The following is a 7,349-nucleotide window of genomic DNA, read 5'->3' as shown; positions in this document are numbered from 1 at the left end:
TTTTATGATGAGAGAGAAAAACACAAAAATGACCCAAAACATGAAAATTTTGGATCAAAACACAAGATGCATGCAAGAACACTATGAATGTCAAGATGAACACCAAGAACACTTTGATGATCATGATGAACATCAAGAACATGATTTTGAAAAAATTTTTATGCAAAGAAAACATGCAAGACACCAAACTTAAAAATCTCTAATGCATGGACTCTAACAAACGAAAAATGCACATGAAAAACAACAAACAACACAAAACAAGAAAACATCAAGATCAAACAAGAAGACTTACTAAGAACAACTTGAAGATCATGAAGAACACTATGAATGCATGGAATTTTCGAAAAAAATGCAAGAAAAATTTTTAAAGCATGCAATTGACACCAAACTTAAAAATTGACTCAAGACTCAAACAAGAAACACAAAATATTTTTGGTTTTTTATGATTTTATGATTTTTTAGTATTTTTATTATTTTTTTCGAAAATATTCTTAAAAAAACGAAAATAAAAGAAAAATTTTGAAAAATTTTTGAAAACTTTTTGAAAAGAAAATTACCTAATCTGAGCAACAAGATGAACCGTCAGTTGTCCATACTCGAACAATCCCGGCAACGGCGCCAAAAACTTGGTGGACGAAATTGTGATCCATGCTCTTTGTACTTGTATGAAATTTAATAATTGGCTCTATTTGAATTCACAACTCCGTTCAACTAACCAGCAAGTGTACTGGGTCGTCCAAGTAATACCTTACGTGAGTAAGGGTCGATCCCACAGAGATTGTTGGTATGAAGCAAGCTATGGTCACCTTGTAAATCTCAGTTAGGCAGATTAAATTGGTTTATGATGAGTTTGAAAATTAATAATAAATAGAAAATAAAAGGGATAGAAATACTTATGTAAATCAATAGTGGAAATTTCAGATAGGCGTATGGAGATGCTGTGCTCCTCTTGAATCTCTACTTTCTTATTACATTCATCCAATCCTTCTTACTCCTTTCCATGGCAAGCTGTATGTAGGGCATCACCGTTGTCAATGGCTACATCCCATCCTCTCAGTGAAAATGGTCCTATGCTCTGTCACAGCACGGCTAATCATCTGTCGGTTCTCAATCAGGTTGGAATAGAATCCCTTGATTCTTTTGCGTTTGTCATCACGCCCAGCCTTCAGGAGTTTGAAGCTCGTCACAGTTATTCAATCCCAGAATCCTACTCGGAATACCATAGACAAGGTTTAGACTTTCCGGATCCTCATGAATGCCGCCATCTATCTAGCTTATACCACGAAGATTCTGTTGGGGAATCTAAGAGATATGCGCCCGGCCTAGAGTAGAACGAAAGTGGTTGTCAATCATGCGCGTTCATAGGTGAGAATGATGATGAGTGTTACGGATCATCACATTCATCAAAGTGTTGTGCAACGTATATCTTGGAATAAGAATAAAAGAGAATTGAATAGAAAATAATAGTGATTGTATTGAAACTTGAGGTACAGCAGAGCTCCACACCCTTTATCTATGGTATGTAGAAACTCCACCGTTGAAAATACATAAGTGAAAGGTTCAGGCATGGCCGAATGGCCAGCCCCCATGGTCTAAGGACTAGGCGTCCAGAGATGTCTAATACACTAGTAAAAAGTCCTATTTATAAATAAACTAGCTACTAGGGTTTACATGAGTAAGTAATTGATGCATAAATCCACTTCCAGGGCCCACTTGGTGTATGTTTGGGCTAAGCTTGGTCTATCCACGAGCTGAGGCTTTTATTGGAGTTGAACTCCAAGTTATAACGTGTTTTGGGCGTTCAACTCCGGATCATGACGTGTTTCTGGCGTTTAACTCCAGACAGCAGCATGTACTTGGCGTTCAACGCCAAGTTACGTCGTCAATTTCCGAATAAAGTATGGACTATTATATATTGCTGGAAATCTCTGGATGTCTACTTTCCAACCCCGTTGAGATCGCGCCAATTGGAGTTCTGTAGCTCCGGAAAATCCATTTCGAGTGCAGGGAGGTCAGATTCCAACAGCATCAGCAGTCCTTTTGTCAGCCTTTTTCAGAGTTTTGCTCAAGTCCCTCAATTTCAGCCAGAAATTACCTGAAATCATAGAAAAATACACAAACTCATAGTAAAGTCCAGAAATGTGAATTTAACATAAAAACTAATGAAAACATCCCTAAAAGTAGCTTAAACTTACTAAAAACTACCTAAAAACAATGCCAAAAAGCGTATAAATTATCCGCTCATCACAGTGACAGCGCATTTTCCCGAGAGGATGAAAAGTAGCCATTGATGATGGTGATGCCCTACATACAGCTTGCCATGGAAAGGAGTAAGAAGGATTGGATGAAAGCAATAAGAAAGTAGAGATTCGAAAGGATTCTAGCATCTCCACACACCTATCTGAAATTCCCACTATTGATTTATATAAGTATTTCTATCCCTTTTTATTTTCTATTTATTATTAATTTTCGAAACCCATAATCATTTAATCTGCCTAACTGAGATTTACAAGGTGACCATAGCTTGCTTCATACCAACAATCTCTGTGGGATCGACCCTTACTCACGTAAGATATTACTTGGATGATCCAGTACACTTGCTGGTTAATTGAACGGAGTTGTGTCCACACATAGGTGCCATAATAATGATTCCATACAACAACAAAGAATACTATGATGTGATCACAATTTCATCCACCAATTCACAATACTCCTAATGCATGCATTGGTCATATAGGTTCATTGATTCACCTTATGAATGATTTACTTGCATGCTTCATGAACATCATGTTCATTGCTAGCGCCCTTTCAAAAGGGGCGCTTCTCTTTTTAGCGTTAACAATGCCAACTAGTACACTTCTCGAATCAAGGCATGGGTGTTATCATACTCGGGGCTTAAACAATGGGCATTAATAATGCCCTATTTTTGCTTCAATTCTTTCTTACCAGCGCCCTTGTGAAGTGGCACCCTCTATGCCTGCCGTTACCAATGCCATGTTGACAAACCCAGGGGTGACTAGAGACATAACCAGCGCCATCCAAAGGGTCACTTTCCTTCCTGGGCGTTACCAACACCAGCTTCTTTATCACCAGCGCCCTGCAAGGGGGTGCTTCTTTCCTGGGCGTTATCAACGCCTGCCTCATGCATTCATTCTTCATTTGTTCCACGTCCACTCATGCATGCTCACCACCAGTTCTTTCATTGATTTCCTATTAATCATAGAGTGCATCAAAGCTTGTTGTATCATTCCATGAATCAAGAAAAGATAAACTAATATACTAAGTGTAACAATAATTCTCATGATTATAAATTCACTTAGTATCCCCTATTGCATTAAACTTAGCTTATATATTCATGAAATAATCATAAATTTAACTCGTTTAATTATTTACTATATGCAAAGATAATTCATGAAGCCACTTGTTTATTAGCTAAAATGCATGAAAATAAACTATAAACTAACTAAATTAGCTAGCTAAACTAGCTAAGATGCACATGCATCAGTATTATGTATTTATTTTTGTTTTATAATATTTGATTTATTTAATTAAAAATACAAGATTATATAGAGAAAGTATAGGAGAACAATGCATATAGTAAACAATGTAAACAACAGATTAAAAAAAGAAGTTAAATTTAATTTTAGATTAATTTTAAAATTAAGAAACCCATTAAAAAACTCTATCCCATCTAACCATAATTTTACTTTAGAAAACCTTCTCCTTCTCTCCCTAGCCGCACTTCCCATATCTCACCAGTCGTCGCCCAGCATCCTTCGTCGCGTCGCACAGACTCCTCCTTGTGCTGCCCCCATCCCTGTCACGCCATCACAGGTTACTCCCACATGCGTTGCAGTAACCATCGACCATGCAAGCGCAGCTGCCATTCATCCTCTTCTCCCCTGCGTAGCACTGCGCGTTCCAGAGGAAGAAGCGCCCACCCTTATCGCGCCATCACAACGTCCTCCCCGCATGCCGTAGCAACTACCGACCATGCAAGCGAAGCCGTCGTGAGTCCTCTTCTTCCCTGCATTGCGTTGTACATTATGGACAAAGACGCTGCCGGTCCACTTTCACATTCCATAGTCGTCGCCAGAGGCAACCATCACTTGCTGTGCTTGTCTTTCTGAGGGTGCCGGTGTCCCACAAAACCTACGCGATCGTAGCCATAGTTGATTCACGATCCCTTTCTCCTCCAGTTGCTGCTTCCCTGGATCGCCGCCTTGAATTGTTGTTCATGACCCCAGGGCCGCCGCCTTGAATTGTTGTTCATTTTACTAGGTATGCAGATGGTTATTTTCATTCTGTTGTGGATATTTATTTAATTTGGATTGGATTTAAGTAGATGCAATGGAGTTTGTTGGATGTTCATTTTACTAGGTATGTGAATGGTTATTTTCTTTCTAAACTGGCGGCTTAATGGAAAAGAACAAATGGAATTGACGCGAAGAGAATGCGTCACTGGCCACTCTAGTAGGACTATCAAGAGAAAGCTTTGAGAAATTGATAAGTGATTATAAACTTGATGCATTGGTAACACCTAGTTCACATGTTGCACCTGTGCTTGCTATTGGAGAATTCCCAGGAATAAATGTGCCTACAGGGTATGATAGTAAGAGTGTCCTATTTGGAATAAACTTTGGTGGTTTGAAAGGATCAAAATCAAAGCTAATTGAGATTGCATATGGATTTGAACAAGCAACTAAAATCAGAAAGCCCGTCCAGTTTAACTTGCAAGAATAAGACAATTAACTGTTGAAGTTCTTCAATACTTTGTCATACATATTATCAATTGCCTCATGAGTTATACTGTTATATAACTATAATGTCTTTTTATGTATCTTATTTGAGAAAATTTACGTGTAATAATGAATCTTAGCTTATTGGCTAAAGAGAGTGTTGTCTAGTTATCTTTCTCAATACAACTATTTTTTAGCATTTTTCTATTTTTAGCTAATTGGTAAAAGAGATATATACCTTGAATTCTCTATAGACATAATACAACTAGATCTTTTACTTTAGCAGCTTCTATATTTTTTTCAAGCTAGCTAACTCAAATTCTAAACAAAAACCAATAATTATTTGTTACTTTGCCCAACTAATGAAGTTCTCAACCATTATTTTTTTAATTTACCTTTTGTACTTCTTTTTTAAATATAAAGATTGCTGAATTTTATAGGCCTATATAGGTTTTTACTCTTATATTATATTGCCTTAGGGTCATTTATGGGACCAATGAATAAACACCAAAAATAGAAGTAATAGACACATTGTGCTAAAATAATACTTTTCATTTACAATAAACAAGGAAACTAATAAACACTTACCACTTTTGCCAATATAACATTTTAATTAATTTATGGATATAAATATTGTGAGCTATTGTTCATCTTAAATTTCTAAAAATTTGTGCTTCTGATTGTGAGCTAAAAATTTGGCGCTATACATCCTCTTTGAGTTTAAATGTTCTAAATCTTCCTTAAATACCCAACGGTACCCACAACTTTTCACTTTCACTATTTCTTCTGGATAACGAGTCAATGCAACCAATTCAATACCATCAAGATCAGATGCTCCTTCTTTTAAAAGACTTACAAAATTATTAACGAAAACTTCCATGGATAAAAATAATAGCATAATATGATCTAATTATTGGATGAAAACTTCCCTAAAATGAAGATGGCCTTTTCAGCACTTAAGTTAATTTTTTTTGGATAATATACACAAATTGTCCCACTGTTAAGTTAGCAAAACTAGGTACCTGCATGTATTCATTTATTCATTAAGTTACTGTTTCGACCTAGCCCAACAAAGGCTATATGTCCACCTACAAACCACCAACCCGCCGGGTATTCGACCCGAACTCAGAGGTGACATGCATGCCACCTCACATTCCGCTAAGAAGATCTGGACAGTTAGTAGAAGCTTCCAAGCAGACGGGCTCGAGAGGAAGGGCCCACTCGAGTACGAAGTATAAATGGGGAGGGACCTACCCTTCCCCAGAGGTACATCACCTTTACCCTAATTTGCCATCGCATTATACGGACACTAATTTTAGCATCGGAGTGTCCTTGTAGGTGGCACCACCCACTGACGCACCGATGACTCACGCACCCTTCTCATGGATCTCACGCTCAGATCCAGATTCTCCTTCACGATAAGTTGCTCCAAACCCGACTCCATCCGAACCACCATTCACTCGAGAAACAAAATATTGGTGCCGTCTGTGGGGACCTGGCATGAGTATGGAGCTTTTCTCCACGTAGAGAAGGTACGAGAAGAGGGTGGAGCCCGTTTGAGGAGCATTGTAAGTTTACCAACCTCTCGGGAATGTCCGAGGCCCTCAGCTTGTCAAGCCGACTCCTACTCCTAATATCCCAAGAGACGCCCGTTCGGGAGAACAGGCGATGACAAATCAAAATATATGCAAGAGCTTAGACACCGATTGCAGAACTTGGAAAGGAAGTTGGCACCAAGGGACCGTTACCGTCTCGAGCATGGCTGGGAGCCTCATCCAAGTCTATCTCGTACCCAATCTCTAACAAAGAGGTCAGAAGACCACTGGAGAAGTCTTAGGAAAGACAATGGGCGTGAGCAAGTTGACAGTCAGTCCCACGCTTACACCCTCGGAAGATTGGAAGGCTAGGAGAGACAAGGAGAGATAAGGGAAAGAAGTGTCAAGATCCCGTCAGAATGGGAGCAACCCCTTTCCTTCTGTCCATCCTCAAGGTTCGGCTGCCAAACAATTTTGACAACCCAACGAACATGAGGTACGATGGGACGAAGGACCCCCAGAAATATTTGACGACCTTCGAAGCTAGAATGAACATGGAGGGTATGGGTGATGCCGTCAGGTGCCACGCCTTCCCTATAACCTTGGCAGGTCTGGCGATATGCTGGTTCAATTCGCTTCTGCAAGAGTCCATTACGGCCTTCGCGGACATCGCACAGAGGTTCTTAGCGCAATTCACTACCCGGATAGCCAAGGCCAAGCACCTGATTAATTTGCTTGGGGTGACCCAGCAGACTTGCGAGCCAATGAAGAAGTTTCTCGACTGGTTCAACGATGAATGTTTAGAGATTGATGGCCTAACGGACTTGGTGATGAGTCTGCGCTTTACAAATTTCTTGTTAAATGAGGATTTCAGGAAGCACCTCACAACCAGGCAAGAAATCCAAAATGTATCAAGGATGTATATTAATGACAAAGAAGTCAACTAAGTGGTGGCCACCAATAAGCGACAACCTCCCAATCTGCCAGCAAGTCAGACTAGAAGTGTATAAAAGCCAAGAGAGGCACTAAAGGAGGAAAAATCTGGGAGACCATTCAAACTGTTTCCTCGGGTAGG

Source organism: Arachis stenosperma, chromosome 6 (assembly GCF_014773155.1).
Source record: "Arachis stenosperma cultivar V10309 chromosome 6, arast.V10309.gnm1.PFL2, whole genome shotgun sequence".
Taxonomy (NCBI): domain Eukaryota; kingdom Viridiplantae; phylum Streptophyta; class Magnoliopsida; order Fabales; family Fabaceae; genus Arachis; species Arachis stenosperma.
Note: the sequence above shows the minus strand (reverse complement) of the source record.